Raw genomic sequence first — 19,686 nt, 5'->3', positions numbered from 1 at the left:
CACCTGAGTGGACGTAGAGGAATCACCTTCATCGGGTGGGGGTCGGGCGGGTGGGGGGAGGGGATGGGCATCCACACCCATTAGGAATGGGGTGGGTGCGCACCGACTGGGGGATGGGCGCACTTGAAGCTCTGACCAGAGGGGGGAGGCGGGGAGAGGGCAATGTACCTGACCTTAACATTGGGACCCCCACCATACGCTGCTAAAGCATGAGAGATAAATGAAGAAGACAACAGGGGGGAGGGGGGCACGGGCAATACATGGAACCCTAACACTTGTACTCCCATAATCTGCTTGAAAAGAGAGAGAAAAGAAAATGCAATAATCGAGGTAAGAGGCATGTTTTTTTTTTTTTTTTTTTTTTTTGGAGACAGAGTCTCCCTTTGTTGCCCTGGCTAGAGTGAGTGCCATGGCGTCAGCCTAGATCACAGCAACCTCAATCTCCTGGGCTCAAGCAATCCTGCTGCCTCAGCCTCCCAAGTAGCTGGGACTACAGGCATGCGCCACCATGCCCGGCTAATTTTTTTCTATATCTATTAGTTGGCCAATTAATTTCTTTCTATTTATAGTAGAGATGGGGTCTCGCTCTTGCTCAGGCTGGTTTCGAACTCCTGACCTCGAGCAATCCGCCCACCTCGGCCTCCCAGAGTGCTAGGATTACAGGTGTGAGCCAGCACGCCCGGCCAAGAGGCATTTTAAAAAAAAAAAAAATGACTCCGAAAAGAAAAGTAAAAGGAGGCCTGTCGAGCACGTCTGGGTGTGACTGTGCATCCCCCAACATCCGGTGCCACCACCAAAGATTCCTACGTGTAGCCCATAGAACGCCAAAATCAACGGGACGAGTTCTGGTCACAACTCCCTCAAAATGACATCCCGGCCTTCTTCTGCAACTCCCTCCCCTCTCAGACTCTCAAGGTTTCCTCCAGCGTGTCGGTTCCCACAGACCAGACCCTTGGTCTGAGACCCGACAGTCCAGGTGCCACGCCTGCTGCCGCGTGGCGGCGGTGCTGCGGCTTGGGGCAAGAGGAGGCCCCACGGAGCGGGCTGGGGCGCCAGGCACCGCGGGCGGGCGCTGAGGGTGGGGGTGACACCCCCCCCCCCCGACTGCCGCCGCGCTCTCCGAATGGGGACAGAACAAGAGGCAAAAAAAAAGAAGCCTACGGCACCCGGTATTCCCAGGCGGTCTCCCATCCAAGTACTAACCAGGCCCGACCCTGCTTAGCTTCCGAGATCAGACGAGATCGGGCGCGTTCAGGGTGGTGTGGCCGTAGACAGCGGAGGGCGCCCCAGCCCCGCTCAAGAAGCCGAGCGTCTCTGCGCTTCCCCGCGCCTCCTCCCGCCCCAGGCCCCGCGCCGGCGCTGACCCACTCGGGGCCGGGCCGGGCTTGTTGAGTTCGCTGGCCGGGTCCCGAGGTCTCCACGGGACTGGGGTGCGGGGCGTGGTGGGCTCGGCGGGGTGGGGGGCTGTCTTCACACACACACAACACACACACACACACACACACTCACACACACACACACCAGATGCGCCTCCAGCCTCCACGGCTGGACCCGCCAAGGTGGAGACCTCCAGCCGCCCCCCTCTCCTGGCCTCGCCTCCCTCACCTACCCGCCCCCAACCCCAGTGCGCCGCTGCTGACTGCGCATGCGCGGGCGGTCGCCTTTGGCCCCAGGGGCCGCCCTCCAGCACAACCCCTTTCAGCTGCGCCCCCGCCCTGCGTGTGGGCTGCCGCCTATCCGCCCCGGACCAGGGCTGGGGCACAGCGCATAGGGGAGGGGAGCGAGTGTAGGGGCGTCTCTCGGGATGTGTGCCATGGGTGGGGTGTTTTGGGGGGCGCTGGAGAAATCAGTCCCCTCCATCTCCTACCTCTGGAAACCCCCCAAGCCGTTGCAGAACTGCCGGCACCGCTACCGTGGGGGCCGGGACCCTACTCTGTGTCCTCCTGTGGCCCAGTCCAAGGGGCCTGGGCCTGGCCGGGGCCGGATTGGACCCCAACCACCCTGGGGTGTGGACTTGCTAAAACTGGGCGATTAGAGATTTGGTTCCAGCTTCATTGAGGGTCATTTCACTAAGGAAGGCACCGTAAAGACGTTCCTAAGACGTTTGTGAGGGTGGCAACTGAAAGAGAATTTTAAAGCTGACAGAAGAGGCGAGGAAAGGCATAGGAGATTTCCACACCCAGCAAGGAAGCCTTTCCCGAAACGGAAGAAAGAAACGAGCAAACAGAGACACCGGTAGCCCGCCCGGATCAGAGTCTGCTCCTTAGGGCAAGTTCCCTGACCAGATTCACCCGTGGGTCGCGAGCTAGCGGCATTCAGAAGAGCCAGGCCCGCAGCCTACGCAGAAGACACCTGCGCTCGGGTGTCTGTGGCGGCACAATTCACAATTGCAAAGATGTGGAAGCGACCCGAGTGCCCATCGATCCACGAGTGGATTAATAAAATGTGGCGCGTGGACACCACGGAGTGCTATTCGGCTGTGAGAAACGGCGGTGAGAGGGCACCTCCCGTGTTCTCCTGGCCGGAGCTGGAACCCGTTCCAGTAAGCCAAGTATCCCAAGAATGGACACAGGAGCACCACGTGCGCGTGCTCACCGGCAAATTGGTAGGAACCCATGGACACCTGAGTGGACGTAGAGGAATCACCTTCATCGGGTGGGGGTCGGGCGGGTGGGGGGAGGGGATGGGCATCCACACCCATTAGGAATGGGGTGGGTGCGCACCGACTGGGGGATGGGCGCACTTGAAGCTCTGACCAGAGGGGGGAGGCGGGGAGAGGGCAATGTACCTGACCTTAACATTGGGACCCCCACCATACGCTGCTAAAGCATGAGAGATAAATGAAGAAGACAACAGGGGGGAGGGGGGCACGGGCAATACATGGAACCCTAACACTTGTACTCCCATAATCTGCTTGAAAAGAGAGAGAAAAGAAAATGCAATAATCGAGGTAAGAGGCATGTTTTTTTTTTTTTTTTTTTTTTGGAGACAGAGTCTCCCTTTGTTGCCCTGGCTAGAGTGAGTGCCATGGCGTCAGCCTAGATCACAGCAACCTCAATCTCCTGGGCTCAAGCAATCCTGCTGCCTCAGCCTCCCAAGTAGCTGGGACTACAGGCATGCGCCACCATGCCCGGCTAATTTTTTTCTATATCTATTAGTTGGCCAATTAATTTCTTTCTATTTATAGTAGAGATGGGGTCTCGCTCTTGCTCAGGCTGGTTTCGAACTCCTGACCTCGAGCAATCCGCCCACCTCGGCCTCCCAGAGTGCTAGGATTACAGGTGTGAGCCAGCACGCCCGGCCAAGAGGCATTTTAAAAAAAAAAAAAATGACTCCGAAAAGAAAAGTAAAAGGAGGCCTGTCGAGCACGTCTGGGTGTGACTGTGCATCCCCCAACATCCGGTGCCACCACCAAAGATTCCTACGTGTAGCCCATAGAACGCCAAAATCAACGGGACGAGTTCTGGTCACAACTCCCTCAAAATGACATCCCGGCCTTCTTCTGCAACTCCCTCCCCTCTCAGACTCTCAAGGTTTCCTCCAGCGTGTCGGTTCCCACAGACCAGACCCTTGGTCTGAGACCCGACAGTCCAGGTGCCACGCCTGCTGCCGCGTGGCGGCGGTGCTGCGGCTTGGGGCAAGAGGAGGCCCCACGGAGCGGGCTGGGGCGCCAGGCACCGCGGCGGGCGCTGAGGGTGGGGGTGACACCCCCCCCCCGACTGCCGCCGCGCTCTCCGAATGGGGACAGAACAAGAGGCAAAAAAAAAAAAAGCCTACGGCACCCGGTATTCCCAGGCGGTCTCCCATCCAAGTACTAACCAGGCCCGACCCTGCTTAGCTTCCGAGATCAGACGAGATCGGGCGCGTTCAGGGTGGTGTGGCCGTAGACAGCGGAGGGCGCCCCAGCCCCGCTCAAGAAGCCGAGCGTCTCTGCGCTTCCCCGCGCCTCCTCCCGCCCCAGGCCCCGCGCCGGCGCTGACCCACTCGGGGCCGGGCCGGGCTTGTTGAGTTCGCTGGCCGGGTCCCGAGGTCTCCACGGGACTGGGGTGCGGGGCGTGGTGGGCTCGGCGGGGTGGGGGGCTGTCTTCACACACACACAACACACACACACACACACACACTCACACACACACACACCAGATGCGCCTCCAGCCTCCACGGCTGGACCCGCCAAGGTGGAGACCTCCAGCCGCCCCCCTCTCCTGGCCTCGCCTCCCTCACCTACCCGCCCCCAACCCCAGTGCGCCGCTGCTGACTGCGCATGCGCGGGCGGTCGCCTTTGGCCCCAGGGGCCGCCCTCCAGCACAACCCCTTTCAGCTGCGCCCCCGCCCTGCGTGTGGGCTGCCGCCTATCCGCCCCGGACCAGGGCTGGGGCACAGCGCATAGGGGAGGGGAGCGAGTGTAGGGGCGTCTCTCGGGATGTGTGCCATGGGTGGGGTGTTTTGGGGGGCGCTGGAGAAATCAGTCCCCTCCATCTCCTACCTCTGGAAACCCCCCAAGCCGTTGCAGAACTGCCGGCACCGCTACCGTGGGGGCCGGGACCCTACTCTGTGTCCTCCTGTGGCCCAGTCCAAGGGGCCTGGGCCTGGCCGGGGCCGGATTGGACCCCAACCACCCTGGGGTGTGGACTTGCTAAAACTGGGCGATTAGAGATTTGGTTCCAGCTTCATTGAGGGTCATTTCACTAAGGAAGGCACCGTAAAGACGTTCCTAAGACGTTTGTGAGGGTGGCAACTGAAAGAGAATTTTAAAGCTGACAGAAGAGGCGAGGAAAGGCATAGGAGATTTCCACACCCAGCAAGGAAGCCTTTCCCGAAACGGAAGAAAGAAACGAGCAAACAGAGACACCGGTAGCCCGCCCGGATCAGAGTCTGCTCCTTAGGGCAAGTTCCCTGACCAGATTCACCCGTGGGTCGCGAGCTAGCGGCATTCAGAAGAGCCAGGCCCGCAGCCTACGCAGAAGACACCTGCGCTCGGGTGTCTGTGGCGGCACAATTCACAATTGCAAAGATGTGGAAGCGACCCGAGTGCCCATCGATCCACGAGTGGATTAATAAAATGTGGCGCGTGGACACCACGGAGTGCTATTCGGCTGTGAAAAACGGCGGTGAGAGGGCACCTCCCGTGTTCTCCTGGCCGGAGCTGGAACCCGTTCCAGTAAGCCAAGTATCCCAAGAATGGACACAGGAGCACCACGTGCGCGTGCTCACCGGCAAATTGGTAGGAACCCATGGACACCTGAGTGGACGTAGAGGAATCACCTTCATCGGGTGGGGGTCGGGCGGGTGGGGGGAGGGGATGGGCATCCACACCCATTAGGAATGGGGTGGGTGCGCACCGACTGGGGGATGGGCGCACTTGAAGCTCTGACCAGAGGGGGGAGGCGGGGAGAGGGCAATGTACCTGACCTTAACATTGGGACCCCCACCATACGCTGCTAAAGCATGAGAGATAAATGAAGAAGACAACAGGGGGGAGGGGGGCACGGGCAATACATGGAACCCTAACACTTGTACTCCCATAATCTGCTTGAAAAGAGAGAGAAAAGAAAATGCAATAATCGAGGTAAGAGGCATGTTTTTTTTTTTTTTTTTTTTTGGAGACAGAGTCTCCCTTTGTTGCCCTGGCTAGAGTGAGTGCCATGGCGTCAGCCTAGCTCACAGCAACCTCAATCTCCTGGGCTCAAGCAATCCTGCTGCCTCAGCCTCCCAAGTAGCTGGGACTACAGGCATGCGCCACCATGCCCGGCTAATTTTTTTCTATATCTATTAGTTGGCCAATTAATTTCTTTCTATTTATAGTAGAGATGGGGTCTCGCTCTTGCTCAGGCTGGTTTCGAACTCCTGACCTCGAGCAATCCGCCCACCTCGGCCTCCCAGAGTGCTAGGATTACAGGTGTGAGCCAGCACGCCCGGCCAAGAGGCATTTTAAAAAAAAAAAAAATGACTCCGAAAAGAAAAGTAAAAGGAGGCCTGTCGAGCACGTCTGGGTGTGACTGTGCATCCCCCAACATCCGGTGCCACCACCAAAGATTCCTACGTGTAGCCCATAGAACGCCAAAATCAACGGGACGAGTTCTGGTCACAACTCCCTCAAAATGACATCCCGGCCTTCTTCTGCAACTCCCTCCCCTCTCAGACTCTCAAGGTTTCCTCCAGCGTGTCGGTTCCCACAGACCAGACCCTTGGTCTGAGACCCGACAGTCCAGGTGCCACGCCTGCTGCCGCGTGGCGGCGGTGCTGCGGCTTGGGGCAAGAGGAGGCCCCACGGAGCGGGCTGGGGCGCCAGGCACCGCGGCGGGCGCTGAGGGTGGGGGTGACACCCCCCCCCCCGACTGCCGCCGCGCTCTCCGAATGGGGACAGAACAAGAGGCAAAAAAAAAAAAAGCCTACGGCACCCGGTATTCCCAGGCGGTCTCCCATCCAAGTACTAACCAGGCCCGACCCTGCTTAGCTTCCGAGATCAGACGAGATCGGGCGCGTTCAGGGTGGTGTGGCCGTAGACAGCGGAGGGCGCCCCAGCCCCGCTCAAGAAGCCGAGCGTCTCTGCGCTTCCCCGCGCCTCCTCCCGCCCCAGGCCCCGCGCCGGCGCTGACCCACTCGGGGCCGGGCCGGGCTTGTTGAGTTCGCTGGCCGGGTCCCGAGGTCTCCACGGGACTGGGGTGCGGGGCGTGGTGGGCTCGGCGGGGTGGGGGGCTGTCTTCACACACACACAACACACACACACACACACACACTCACACACACACACACCAGATGCGCCTCCAGCCTCCACGGCTGGACCCGCCAAGGTGGAGACCTCCAGCCGCCCCCCTCTCCTGGCCTCGCCTCCCTCACCTACCCGCCCCCAACCCCAGTGCGCCGCTGCTGACTGCGCATGCGCGGGCGGTCGCCTTTGGCCCCAGGGGCCGCCCTCCAGCACAACCCCTTTCAGCTGCGCCCCCGCCCTGCGTGTGGGCTGCCGCCTATCCGCCCCGGACCAGGGCTGGGGCACAGCGCATAGGGGAGGGGAGCGAGTGTAGGGGCGTCTCTCGGGATGTGTGCCATGGGTGGGGTGTTTTGGGGGGCGCTGGAGAAATCAGTCCCCTCCATCTCCTACCTCTGGAAACCCCCCAAGCCGTTGCAGAACTGCCGGCACCGCTACCGTGGGGGCCGGGACCCTACTCTGTGTCCTCCTGTGGCCCAGTCCAAGGGGCCTGGGCCTGGCCGGGGCCGGATTGGACCCCAACCACCCTGGGGTGTGGACTTGCTAAAACTGGGCGATTAGAGATTTGGTTCCAGCTTCATTGAGGGTCATTTCACTAAGGAAGGCACCGTAAAGACGTTCCTAAGACGTTTGTGAGGGTGGCAACTGAAAGAGAATTTTAAAGCTGACAGAAGAGGCGAGGAAAGGCATAGGAGATTTCCACACCCAGCAAGGAAGCCTTTCCCGAAACGGAAGAAAGAAACGAGCAAACAGAGACACCGGTAGCCCGCCCGGATCAGAGTCTGCTCCTTAGGGCAAGTTCCCTGACCAGATTCACCCGTGGGTCGCGAGCTAGCGGCATTCAGAAGAGCCAGGCCCGCAGCCTACGCAGAAGACACCTGCGCTCGGGTGTCTGTGGCGGCACAATTCACAATTGCAAAGATGTGGAAGCGACCCGAGTGCCCATCGATCCACGAGTGGATTAATAAAATGTGGCGCGTGGACACCACGGAGTGCTATTCGGCTGTGAAAAACGGCGGTGAGAGGGCACCTCCCGTGTTCTCCTGGCCGGAGCTGGAACCCGTTCCAGTAAGCCAAGTATCCCAAGAATGGACACAGGAGCACCACGTGCGCGTGCTCACCGGCAAATTGGTAGGAACCCATGGACACCTGAGTGGACGTAGAGGAATCACCTTCATCGGGTGGGGGTCGGGCGGGTGGGGGGAGGGGATGGGCATCCACACCCATTAGGAATGGGGTGGGTGCGCACCGACTGGGGGATGGGCGCACTTGAAGCTCTGACCAGAGGGGGGAGGCGGGGAGAGGGCAATGTACCTGACCTTAACATTGGGACCCCCACCATACGCTGCTAAAGCATGAGAGATAAATGAAGAAGACAACAGGGGGGAGGGGGGCACGGGCAATACATGGAACCCTAACACTTGTACTCCCATAATCTGCTTGAAAAGAGAGAGAAAAGAAAATGCAATAATCGAGGTAAGAGGCATGTTTTTTTTTTTTTTTTTTTTTGGAGACAGAGTCTCCCTTTGTTGCCCTGGCTAGAGTGAGTGCCATGGCGTCAGCCTAGCTCACAGCAACCTCAATCTCCTGGGCTCAAGCAATCCTGCTGCCTCAGCCTCCCAAGTAGCTGGGACTACAGGCATGCGCCACCATGCCCGGCTAATTTTTTTCTATATCTATTAGTTGGCCAATTAATTTCTTTCTATTTATAGTAGAGATGGGGTCTCGCTCTTGCTCAGGCTGGTTTCGAACTCCTGACCTCGAGCAATCCGCCCACCTCGGCCTCCCAGAGTGCTAGGATTACAGGTGTGAGCCAGCACGCCCGGCCAAGAGGCATTTTAAAAAAAAAAAAAATGACTCCGAAAAGAAAAGTAAAAGGAGGCCTGTCGAGCACGTCTGGGTGTGACTGTGCATCCCCCAACATCCGGTGCCACCACCAAAGATTCCTACGTGTAGCCCATAGAACGCCAAAATCAACGGGACGAGTTCTGGTCACAACTCCCTCAAAATGACATCCCGGCCTTCTTCTGCAACTCCCTCCCCTCTCAGACTCTCAAGGTTTCCTCCAGCGTGTCGGTTCCCACAGACCAGACCCTTGGTCTGAGACCCGACAGTCCAGGTGCCACGCCTGCTGCCGCGTGGCGGCGGTGCTGCGGCTTGGGGCAAGAGGAGGCCCCACGGAGCGGGCTGGGGCGCCAGGCACCGCGGCGGGCGCTGAGGGTGGGGGTGACACCCCCCCCCCCGACTGCCGCCGCGCTCTCCGAATGGGGACAGAACAAGAGGCAAAAAAAAAAAAAGCCTACGGCACCCGGTATTCCCAGGCGGTCTCCCATCCAAGTACTAACCAGGCCCGACCCTGCTTAGCTTCCGAGATCAGACGAGATCGGGCGCGTTCAGGGTGGTGTGGCCGTAGACAGCGGAGGGCGCCCCAGCCCCGCTCAAGAAGCCGAGCGTCTCTGCGCTTCCCCGCGCCTCCTCCCGCCCCAGGCCCCGCGCCGGCGCTGACCCACTCGGGGCCGGGCCGGGCTTGTTGAGTTCGCTGGCCGGGTCCCGAGGTCTCCACGGGACTGGGGTGCGGGGCGTGGTGGGCTCGGCGGGGTGGGGGGCTGTCTTCACACACACACAACACACACACACACACACACACTCACACACACACACACCAGATGCGCCTCCAGCCTCCACGGCTGGACCCGCCAAGGTGGAGACCTCCAGCCGCCCCCCTCTCCTGGCCTCGCCTCCCTCACCTACCCGCCCCCAACCCCAGTGCGCCGCTGCTGACTGCGCATGCGCGGGCGGTCGCCTTTGGCCCCAGGGGCCGCCCTCCAGCACAACCCCTTTCAGCTGCGCCCCCGCCCTGCGTGTGGGCTGCCGCCTATCCGCCCCGGACCAGGGCTGGGGCACAGCGCATAGGGGAGGGGAGCGAGTGTAGGGGCGTCTCTCGGGATGTGTGCCATGGGTGGGGTGTTTTGGGGGGCGCTGGAGAAATCAGTCCCCTCCATCTCCTACCTCTGGAAACCCCCCAAGCCGTTGCAGAACTGCCGGCACCGCTACCGTGGGGGCCGGGACCCTACTCTGTGTCCTCCTGTGGCCCAGTCCAAGGGGCCTGGGCCTGGCCGGGGCCGGATTGGACCCCAACCACCCTGGGGTGTGGACTTGCTAAAACTGGGCGATTAGAGATTTGGTTCCAGCTTCATTGAGGGTCATTTCACTAAGGAAGGCACCGTAAAGACGTTCCTAAGACGTTTGTGAGGGTGGCAACTGAAAGAGAATTTTAAAGCTGACAGAAGAGGCGAGGAAAGGCATAGGAGATTTCCACACCCAGCAAGGAAGCCTTTCCCGAAACGGAAGAAAGAAACGAGCAAACAGAGACACCGGTAGCCCGCCCGGATCAGAGTCTGCTCCTTAGGGCAAGTTCCCTGACCAGATTCACCCGTGGGTCGCGAGCTAGCGGCATTCAGAAGAGCCAGGCCCGCAGCCTACGCAGAAGACACCTGCGCTCGGGTGTCTGTGGCGGCACAATTCACAATTGCAAAGATGTGGAAGCGACCCGAGTGCCCATCGATCCACGAGTGGATTAATAAAATGTGGCGCGTGGACACCACGGAGTGCTATTCGGCTGTGAAAAACGGCGGTGAGAGGGCACCTCCCGTGTTCTCCTGGCCGGAGCTGGAACCCGTTCCAGTAAGCCAAGTATCCCAAGAATGGACACAGGAGCACCACGTGCGCGTGCTCACCGGCAAATTGGTAGGAACCCATGGACACCTGAGTGGACGTAGAGGAATCACCTTCATCGGGTGGGGGTCGGGCGGGTGGGGGGAGGGGATGGGCATCCACACCCATTAGGAATGGGGTGGGTGCGCACCGACTGGGGGATGGGCGCACTTGAAGCTCTGACCAGAGGGGGGAGGCGGGGAGAGGGCAATGTACCTGACCTTAACATTGGGACCCCCACCATACGCTGCTAAAGCATGAGAGATAAATGAAGAAGACAACAGGGGGGAGGGGGGCACGGGCAATACATGGAACCCTAACACTTGTACTCCCATAATCTGCTTGAAAAGAGAGAGAAAAGAAAATGCAATAATCGAGGTAAGAGGCATGTTTTTTTTTTTTTTTTTTTTTTGGAGACAGAGTCTCCCTTTGTTGCCCTGGCTAGAGTGAGTGCCATGGCGTCAGCCTAGCTCACAGCAACCTCAATCTCCTGGGCTCAAGCAATCCTGCTGCCTCAGCCTCCCAAGTAGCTGGGACTACAGGCATGCGCCACCATGCCCGGCTAATTTTTTTCTATATCTATTAGTTGGCCAATTAATTTCTTTCTATTTATAGTAGAGATGGGGTCTCGCTCTTGCTCAGGCTGGTTTCGAACTCCTGACCTCGAGCAATCCGCCCACCTCGGCCTCCCAGAGTGCTAGGATTACAGGTGTGAGCCAGCACGCCCGGCCAAGAGGCATTTTAAAAAAAAAAAAAATGACTCCGAAAAGAAAAGTAAAAGGAGGCCTGTCGAGCACGTCTGGGTGTGACTGTGCATCCCCCAACATCCGGTGCCACCACCAAAGATTCCTACGTGTAGCCCATAGAACGCCAAAATCAACGGGACGAGTTCTGGTCACAACTCCCTCAAAATGACATCCCGGCCTTCTTCTGCAACTCCCTCCCCTCTCAGACTCTCAAGGTTTCCTCCAGCGTGTCGGTTCCCACAGACCAGACCCTTGGTCTGAGACCCGACAGTCCAGGTGCCACGCCTGCTGCCGCGTGGCGGCGGTGCTGCGGCTTGGGGCAAGAGGAGGCCCCACGGAGCGGGCTGGGGCGCCAGGCACCGCGGCGGGCGCTGAGGGTGGGGGTGACACCCCCCCCCGACTGCCGCCGCGCTCTCGGAATGGGGACAGAACAAGAGGCAAAAAAAAAAAGCCTGTGGCACCCGGTATTCCCAGGCGGTCTCCCATCCAAGTACTAACCAGGCCCGACCCTGCTTAGCTTCCGAGATCAGACGAGATCGGGCGCGTTCAGGGTGGTGTGGCCGTAGACAGCGGAGGGCGCCCCAGCCCCGCTCAAGAAGCCGAGCGTCTCTGCGCTTCCCCGCGCCTCCTCCCGCCCCAGGCCCCGCGCCGGCGCTGACCCACTCGGGGCCGGGCCGGGCTTGTTGAGTTCGCTGGCCGGGTCCCGAGGTCTCCACGGGACTGGGGTGCGGGGCGTGGTGGGCTCGGCGGGGTGGGGGGCTGTCTTCACACACACACAACACACACACACACACACACACACACACACACACACACTCACACACTCACACACACCAGATGCGCCTCCAGCCTCCACGGCTGGACCCGCCAAGGTGGAGACCTCCAGCCGCCCCCCTCTCCTGGCCTCGCCTCCCTCACCTACCCGCCCCCAACCCCAGTGCGCCGCTGCTGACTGCGCATGCGCGGGCGGTCGCCTTTGGCCCCAGGGGCCGCCCTCCAGCACAACCCCTTTCAGCTGCGCCCCCGCCCTGCGTGTGGGCTGCTGCCTATCCGCCCCGGACCGGGGCCGGGGCACAGCGCATAGGGGAGGGGAGCGAGTGTAGGGGCGTCTCTCGGGATGTGTGCCATGGGTGGGGTGTTTTGGGGGGCGCTGGAGAAATCAGTCCCCTCCATCTCCTACCTCTGGAAACCCCCCAAGCCGTTGCAGAACTGCCGGCACCGCTACCGTGGGGGCCGGGACCCTACTCTGTGTCCTCCTGTGGCCCAGTCCAAGGGGCCTGGGCCTGGCCGGGGCCGGATTGGACCCCAACCACCCTGGGGTGTGGACTTGCTAAAACTGGGCGATTAGAGATTTGGTTCCAGCTTCATTGAGGGTCATTTCACTAAGGAAGGCACCGTAAAGACGTTCCTAAGACGTTTGTGAGGGTGGCAACTGAAAGAGAATTTTAAAGCTGACAGAAGAGGCGAGGAAAGGCATAGGAGATTTCCACACCCAGCAAGGAAGCCTTTCCCGAAACGGAAGAAAGAAACGAGCAAACAGAGACACCGGTAGCCCGCCCGGATCAGAGTCTGCTCCTTAGGGCAAGTTCCCTGACCAGATTCACCCGTGGGTCGCGAGCTAGCGGCATTCAGAAGAGCCAGGCCCGCAGCCTACGCAGAAGACACCTGCGCTCGGGTGTCTGTGGCGGCACAATTCACAATTGCAAAGATGTGGAAGCGACCCGAGTGCCCATCGATCCACGAGTGGATTAATAAAATGTGGCGCGTGGACACCACGGAGTGCCATTCGGCTGTGAGGAGCAGCGGTGAGAGGGCACCTCCCGTGTTCTCCTGGCCGGAGCTGGAACCCGTTCCAGTAAGCCAAGTATCCCAAGAATGGACACAGGAGCACCACGTGCGCGTGCTCACCGGCAAATTGGTAGGAACCCATGGACACCTGAGTGGACGTAGAGGAATCACCTTCATCGGGTGGGGGTCGGGCGGGTGGGGGGAGGGGATGGGCATCCACACCCATTAGGAATGGGGTGGGTGCGCACCGACTGGGGGATGGGCGCACTTGAAGCTCTGACCAGAGGGGGGAGGCGGGGAGAGGGCAATGTACCTGACCTTAACATTGGGACCCCCACCATACGCTGCTAAAGCATGAGAGATAAATGAAGAAGACAACAGGGGGGAGGGGGGCACGGGCAATACATGGAACCCTAACACTTGTACTCCCATAATCTGCTTGAAAAGAGAGAGAAAAGAAAATGCAATAATCGAGGTAAGAGGCATGTTTTTTTTTTTTTTTTTTTTTTTGGAGACAGAGTCTCCCTTTGTTGCCCTGGCTAGAGTGAGTGCCATGGCGTCAGCCTAGCTCACAGCAACCTCAATCTCCTGGGCTCAAGCAATCCTGCTGCCTCAGCCTCCCAAGTAGCTGGGACTACAGGCATGCGCCACCATGCCCGGCTAATTTTTTTCTATATCTATTAGTTGGCCAATTAATTTCTTTCTATTTATAGTAGAGATGGGGTCTCGCTCTTGCTCAGGCTGGTTTCGAACTCCTGACCTCGAGCAATCCGCCCACCTCGGCCTCCCAGAGTGCTAGGATTACAGGTGTGAGCCAGCACGCCCGGCCAAGAGGCATTTAAAAAAAAAAAAAAATGACTCCGAAAAGAAAAGTAAAAGGAGGCCTGTCGAGCACGTCTGGGTGTGACTGTGCATCCCCCAACATCCGGTGCCACCACCAAAGATTCCTACGTGTAGCCCATAGAACGCCAAAATCAACGGGACGAGTTCTGGTCACAACTCCCTCAAAATGACATCCCGGCCTTCTTCTGCAACTCCCTCCCCTCTCAGACTCTCAAGGTTTCCTCCAGCGTGTCGGTTCCCACAGACCAGACCCTTGGTCTGAGACCCGACAGTCCAGGTGCCACGCCTGCTGCCGCGTGGCGGCGGTGCTGCGGCTTGGGGCAAGAGGAGGCCCCACGGAGCGGGCTGGGGCGCCAGGCACCGCGGCGGGCGCTGAGGGTGGGGGTGACACCCCCCCCCCACTGCCGCCGCGCTCTCCGAATGGGGACAGAACAAGAGGCAAAAAAAAAAAAAGCCTACGGCACCCGGTATTCCCAGGCGGTCTCCCATCCAAGTACTAACCAGGCCCGACCCTGCTTAGCTTCCGAGATCAGACGAGATCGGGCGCGTTCAGGGTGGTGTGGCCGTAGACAGCGGAGGGCGCCCCAGCCCCGCTCAAGAAGCCGAGCGTCTCTGCGCTTCCCCGCGCCTCCTCCCGCCCCAGGCCCCGCGCCGGCGCTGACCCACTCGGGGCCGGGCCGGGCTTGTTGAGTTCGCTGGCCGGGTCCCGAGGTCTCCACGGGACTGGGGTGCGGGGCGTGGTGGGCTCGGCGGGGTGGGGGGCTGTCTTCACACACACACAACACACACACACACACACACACACTCACACACACACACACCAGATGCGCCTCCAGCCTCCACGGCTGGACCCGCCAAGGTGGAGACCTCCAGCCGCCCCCCTCTCCTGGCCTCGCCTCCCTCACCTACCCGCCCCCAACCCCAGTGCGCCGCTGCTGACTGCGCATGCGCGGGCGGTCGCCTTTGGCCCCAGGGGCCGCCCTCCAGCACAACCCCTTTCAGCTGCGCCCCCGCCCTGCGTGTGGGCTGCCGCCTATCCGCCCCGGACCAGGGCTGGGGCACAGCGCATAGGGGAGGGGAGCGAGTGTAGGGGCGTCTCTCGGGATGTGTGCCATGGGTGGGGTGTTTTGGGGGGCGCTGGAGAAATCAGTCCCCTCCATCTCCTACCTCTGGAAACCCCCCAAGCCGTTGCAGAACTGCCGGCACCGCTACCGTGGGGGCCGGGACCCTACTCTGTGTCCTCCTGTGGCCCAGTCCAAGGGGCCTGGGCCTGGCCGGGGCCGGATTGGACCCCAACCACCCTGGGGTGTGGACTTGCTAAAACTGGGCGATTAGAGATTTGGTTCCAGCTTCATTGAGGGTCATTTCACTAAGGAAGGCACCGTAAAGACGTTCCTAAGACGTTTGTGAGGGTGGCAACTGAAAGAGAATTTTAAAGCTGACAGAAGAGGCGAGGAAAGGCATAGGAGATTTCCACACCCAGCAAGGAAGCCTTTCCCGAAACGGAAGAAAGAAACGAGCAAACAGAGACACCGGTAGCCCGCCCGGATCAGAGTCTGCTCCTTAGGGCAAGTTCCCTGACCAGATTCACCCGTGGGTCGCGAGCTAGCGGCATTCAGAAGAGCCAGGCCCGCAGCCTACGCAGAAGACACCTGCGCTCCGGTGTCTGTGGCGGCACAATTCACAATTGCAAAGATGTGGAAGCGACCCGAGTGCCCATCGATCCACGAGTGGATTAATAAAATGTGGCGCGTGTACACCACGGAGTGCTATTCGGCTGTGAGAAACGGCGGTGAGAGGGCACCTCCCGTGTTCTCCTGGCCGGAGCTGGAACCCGTTCCAGTAAGCCAAGTATCCCAAGAATGGACACAGGAGCACCACGTGCGCGTGCTCACCGGCAAATTGGTAGGAACCCATGGACACCTGAGTGGACGTAGAGGAATCACCTTCATCGGGTGGGGGTCGGGCGGGTGGGGGGAGGGGATGGGCATCCACACCCATTAGGAATGGGGTGGGTGCGCACCGACTGGGGGATGGGCGCACTTGAAGCTCTGACCAGAGGGGGGAGGCGGGGAGAGGGCAATGTACCTGACCTTAACATTGGGACCCCCACCATACGCTGCTAAAGCATGAGAGATAAATGAAGAAGACAACAGGGGGGAGGGGGGCACGGGCAATACATGGAACCCTAACACTTGTACTCCCATAATCTGCTTGAAAAGAGAGAGAAAAGAAAATGCAATAATCGAGGTAAGAGGCATGTTTTTTTTTTTTTTTTTTTTTTTTGGAGACAGAGTCTCCCTTTGTTGCCCTGGCTAGAGTGAGTGCCATGGCGTCAGCCTAGCTCACAGCAACCTCAATCTCCTGGGCTCAAGCAATCCTGCTGCCTCAGCCTCCCAAGTAGCTGGGACTACAGGCATGCGCCACCATGCCCGGCTAATTTTTTTCTATATCTATTAGTTGGCCAATTAATTTCTTTCTATTTATAGTAGAGATGGGGTCTCGCTCTTGCTCAGGCTGGTTTCGAACTCCTGACCTCGAGCAATCCGCCCACCTCGGCCTCCCAGAGTGCTAGGATTACAGGTGTGAGCCAGCACGCCCGGCCAAGAGGCATTTTAAAAAAAAAAAAAATGACTCCGAAAAGAAAAGTAAAAGGAGGCCTGTCGAGCACGTCTGGGTGTGACTGTGCATCCCCCAACATCCGGTGCCACCACCAAAGATTCCTACGTGTAGCCCATAGAACGCCAAAATCAACGGGACGAGTTCTGGTCACAACTCCCTCAAAATGACATCCCGGCCTTCTTCTGCAACTCCCTCCCCTCTCAGACTCTCAAGGTTTCCTCCAGCGTGTCGGTTCCCACAGACCAGACCCTTGGTCTGAGACCCGACAGTCCAGGTGCCACGCCTGCTGCCGCGTGGCGGCGGTGCTGCGGCTTGGGGCAAGAGGAGGCCCCACGGAGCGGGCTGGGGCGCCAGGCACCGCGGCGGGCGCTGAGGGTGGGGGTGACACCCCCCCCCGACTGCCGCCGCGCTCTCCGAATGGGGACAGAACAAGAGGCAAAAAAAAAAAAAGCCTACGGCACCCGGTATTCCCAGGCGGTCTCCCATCCAAGTACTAACCAGGCCCGACCCTGCTTAGCTTCCGAGATCAGACGAGATCGGGCGCGTTCAGGGTGGTGTGGCCGTAGACAGCGGAGGGCGCCCCAGCCCCGCTCAAGAAGCCGAGCGTCTCTGCGCTTCCCCGCGCCTCCTCCCGCCCCAGGCCCCGCGCCGGCGCTGACCCACTCGGGGCCGGGCCGGGCTTGTTGAGTTCGCTGGCCGGGTCCCGAGGTCTCCACGGGACTGGGGTGCGGGGCGTGGTGGGCTCGGCGGGGTGGGGGGCTGTCTTCACACACACACAACACACACACACACACACACACACTCACACACACACACACCAGATGCGCCTCCAGCCTCCACGGCTGGACCCGCCAAGGTGGAGACCTCCAGCCGCCCCCCTCTCCTGGCCTCGCCTCCCTCACCTACCCGCCCCCAACCCCAGTGCGCCGCTGCTGACTGCGCATGCGCGGGCGGTCGCCTTTGGCCCCAGGGGCCGCCCTCCAGCACAACCCCTTTCAGCTGCGCCCCCGCCCTGCGTGTGGGCTGCCGCCTATCCGCCCCGGACCAGGGCTGGGGCACAGCGCATAGGGGAGGGGAGCGAGTGTAGGGGCGTCTCTCGGGATGTGTGCCATGGGTGGGGTGTTTTGGGGGGCGCTGGAGAAATCAGTCCCCTCCATCTCCTACCTCTGGAAACCCCCCAAGCCGTTGCAGAACTGCCGGCACCGCTACCGTGGGGGCCGGGACCCTACTCTGTGTCCTCCTGTGGCCCAGTCCAAGGGGCCTGGGCCTGGCCGGGGCCGGATTGGACCCCAACCACCCTGGGGTGTGGACTTGCTAAAACTGGGCGATTAGAGATTTGGTTCCAGCTTCATTGAGGGTCATTTCACTAAGGAAGGCACCGTAAAGACGTTCCTAAGACGTTTGTGAGGGTGGCAACTGAAAGAGAATTTTAAAGCTGACAGAAGAGGCGAGGAAAGGCATAGGAGATTTCCACACCCAGCAAGGAAGCCTTTCCCGAAACGGAAGAAAGAAACGAGCAAACAGAGACACCGGTAGCCCGCCCGGATCAGAGTCTGCTCCTTAGGGCAAGTTCCCTGACCAGATTCACCCGTGGGTCGCGAGCTAGCGGCATTCAGAAGAGCCAGGCCCGCAGCCTACGCAGAAGACACCTGCGCTCCGGTGTCTGTGGCGGCACAATTCACAATTGCAAAGATGTGGAAGCGACCCGAGTGCCCATCGATCCACGAGTGGATTAATAAAATGTGGCGCGTGGACACCACGGAGTGCTATTCGGCTGTGAGAAACGGCGGTGAGAGGGCACCTCCCGTGTTCTCCTGGCCGGAGCTGGAACCCGTTCCAGTAAGCCAAGTATCCCAAGAATGGACCCAGGAGCACCACGTGCGCGTGCTCACCGGCAAATTGGTAGGAACCCATGGACACCTGAGTGGACGTAGAGGAATCACCTTCATCGGGTGGGGGTCGGGCGGGTGGGGGGAGGGGATGGGCATCCACACCCATTAGGAATGGGGTGGGTGCGCACCGACTGGGGGATGGGCGCACTTGAAGCTCTGACCAGAGGGGGGAGGCGGGGAGAGGGCAATGTACCTGACCTTAACATTGGGACCCCCACCATACGCTGCTAAAGCATGAGAGATAAATGAAGAAGACAACAGGGGGGAGGGGGGCACGGGCAATACATGGAACCCTAACACTTGTACTCCCATAATCTGCTTGAAAAGAGAGAGAAAAGAAAATGCAATAATCGAGGTAAGAGGCATGTTTTTTTTTTTTTTTTTTTTTGGAGACAGAGTCTCCCTTTGTTGCCCTGGCTAGAGTGAGTGCCATGGCGTCAGCCTAGATCACAGCAACCTCAATCTCCTGGGCTCAAGCAATCCTGCTGCCTCAGCCTCCCAAGTAGCTGGGACTACAGGCATGCGCCACCATGCCCGGCTAATTTTTTTCTATATCTATTAGTTGGCCAATTAATTTCTTTCTATTTATAGTAGAGATGGGGTCTCGCTCTTGCTCAGGCTGGTTTCGAACTCCTGACCTCGAGCAATCCGCCCACCTCGGCCTCCCAGAGTGCTAGGATTACAGGTGTGAGCCAGCACGCCCGGCCAAGAGGCATTTTAAAAAAAAAAAAAATGACTCCGAAAAGAAAAGTAAAAGGAGGCCTGTCGAGCACGTCTGGGTGTGACTGTGCATCCCCCAACATCCGGTGCCACCACCAAAGATTCCTACGTGTAGCCCATAGAACGCCAAAATCAACGGGACGAGTTCTGGTCACAACTCCCTCAAAATGACATCCCGGCCTTCTTCTGCAACTCCCTCCCCTCTCAGACTCTCAAGGTTTCCTCCAGCGTGTCGGTTCCCACAGACCAGACCCTTGGTCTGAGACCCGACAGTCCAGGTGCCACGCCTGCTGCCGCGTGGCGGCGGTGCTGCGGCTTGGGGCAAGAGGAGGCCCCACGGAGCGGGCTGGGGCGCCAGGCACCGCGGGCGGGCGCTGAGGGTGGGGGTGACACCCCCCCCCCCCCGACTGCCGCCGCGCTCTCCGAATGGGGACAGAACAAGAGGCAAAAAAAAAAAAAGCCTACGGCACCCGGTATTCCCAGGCGGTCTCCCATCCAAGTACTAACCAGGCCCGACCCTGCTTAGCTTCCGAGATCAGACGAGATCGGGCGCGTTCAGGGTGGTGTGGCCGTAGACAGCGGAGGGCGCCCCAGCCCCGCTCAAGAAGCCGAGCGTCTCTGCGCTTCCCCGCGCCTCCTCCCGCCCCAGGCCCCG

The 19,686-nt window shown here is 59.8% G+C and overlaps 8 non-coding genes across 8 annotated transcripts; all 8 read right to left on the bottom strand.

The window, feature by feature from the left end:
• Positions 1-1,154: 1,154 nt before the first annotated feature.
• Positions 1,155-1,273, bottom strand: LOC142868238 (5S ribosomal RNA). The gene has a single exon (XR_012917323.1). It is a non-coding gene; the product is annotated as a 5S ribosomal RNA (ribosomal RNA).
• A 2,497-nt stretch (positions 1,274-3,770) lies between these two features.
• On the bottom strand, positions 3,771-3,889 carry LOC142868237 (5S ribosomal RNA). The gene has a single exon (XR_012917322.1). It is a non-coding gene; the product is annotated as a 5S ribosomal RNA (ribosomal RNA).
• Positions 3,890-6,386: 2,497 nt separating this feature from the next.
• On the bottom strand, positions 6,387-6,505 carry LOC142868236 (5S ribosomal RNA). Its single transcript, XR_012917321.1, has one exon. It is a non-coding gene; the product is annotated as a 5S ribosomal RNA (ribosomal RNA).
• A 2,497-nt stretch (positions 6,506-9,002) lies between these two features.
• On the bottom strand, positions 9,003-9,121 carry LOC142868235 (5S ribosomal RNA). Its single transcript, XR_012917320.1, has one exon. It is a non-coding gene; the product is annotated as a 5S ribosomal RNA (ribosomal RNA).
• Positions 9,122-11,615: 2,494 nt separating this feature from the next.
• On the bottom strand, positions 11,616-11,734 carry LOC142868242 (5S ribosomal RNA). The gene has a single exon (XR_012917327.1). It is a non-coding gene; the product is annotated as a 5S ribosomal RNA (ribosomal RNA).
• Positions 11,735-14,249: 2,515 nt separating this feature from the next.
• Positions 14,250-14,368, bottom strand: LOC142868234 (5S ribosomal RNA). Its single transcript, XR_012917319.1, has one exon. It is a non-coding gene; the product is annotated as a 5S ribosomal RNA (ribosomal RNA).
• A 2,500-nt stretch (positions 14,369-16,868) lies between these two features.
• Positions 16,869-16,987, bottom strand: LOC142868233 (5S ribosomal RNA). Its single transcript, XR_012917318.1, has one exon. It is a non-coding gene; the product is annotated as a 5S ribosomal RNA (ribosomal RNA).
• A 2,502-nt stretch (positions 16,988-19,489) lies between these two features.
• Positions 19,490-19,608, bottom strand: LOC142868231 (5S ribosomal RNA). Its single transcript, XR_012917316.1, has one exon. It is a non-coding gene; the product is annotated as a 5S ribosomal RNA (ribosomal RNA).
• Positions 19,609-19,686: the final 78 nt, after the last annotated feature.

This window comes from Microcebus murinus, unplaced genomic scaffold (assembly GCF_040939455.1).
Source record: "Microcebus murinus isolate Inina unplaced genomic scaffold, M.murinus_Inina_mat1.0 scaf028_hap2_Mmur4.0, whole genome shotgun sequence".
Lineage (NCBI taxonomy): Eukaryota > Metazoa > Chordata > Mammalia > Primates > Cheirogaleidae > Microcebus > Microcebus murinus.
The sequence above is the reverse complement of the archived record's forward strand: the minus strand, read 5'-3'. Positions and strand labels throughout refer to the sequence as shown.